An 810-nucleotide genomic window follows, 5' to 3' on the forward strand; every position below is an offset into this window, starting at 1 on the left:
AAACAAAGAAAATTAAAAAGAGAGCTCTCAAATTCTAGTGCTCCCTAGTGGAGCCAGCCTCCCTACAAATATGAAACAGATGCCTATTTATAGGCATTTTTACAAAATGAAAATGAAATTCAAAACAAATTACAATTAAAATGAAATTTCTATTCTAACTATCTCTTGTGCCTCTGAGTGGTGTCAATTGGGCCTTTGCTCTTGATGGAATTGGGTTGAAAGAGGCCTTGGTTGATTGCTCTTGATGTTTGAAGAAGAACCAAAGTGAACCAATTGAACCGGGTTTGAGGTTAGCCAAAGTTGGACCTAAAGTTTGAGCCAAAGTTAGGGGTCCAACTTTTTATAGCAGCAAAGCACATTCTGCTGGTATGGACGTTGGTGCCAACGTTAGGGGTCTAACTTTGACCCTAACGTTGGCAATGCCTTGGTGCTAGTTTATGGGGCCAACTTTGTCCTCTTGTCATGTTGCCAATTTTATGCCCAATATAGACTATCATATATGGTTGGAAAGCTCTGAATGTCAACCTTCTAACCCACTTGGAATCACTTCAATTGGACATCTACAACTCAAGTTATGATCATTTGAAGAGGGCATGGTCGCTGGCTTTGGTGTGCAGCGTTTGAGGTAACGTTAGCCCTCAAACGTTGGCAAAAACGCCAGTTCTGGAGGCTCAAATGTATTGTCCATCCCATACTATTATACATTGTTGGAAAGCCCTGGATGTCTACTTTCCAATGCCTTTGGGAGCACATCATTTGGAGCTCTACAGCTCGAGTTATACTCCTTTGAAGGTGCAGAGGTCAAGTGGC

The sequence above is a fragment of the Arachis ipaensis genome, chromosome B5 (genome assembly GCF_059453495.1).
Source record: "Arachis ipaensis isolate K30076 ecotype BB chromosome B5, ASM5945349v1, whole genome shotgun sequence".
Taxonomy (NCBI): Eukaryota; Viridiplantae; Streptophyta; class Magnoliopsida; order Fabales; family Fabaceae; genus Arachis; species Arachis ipaensis.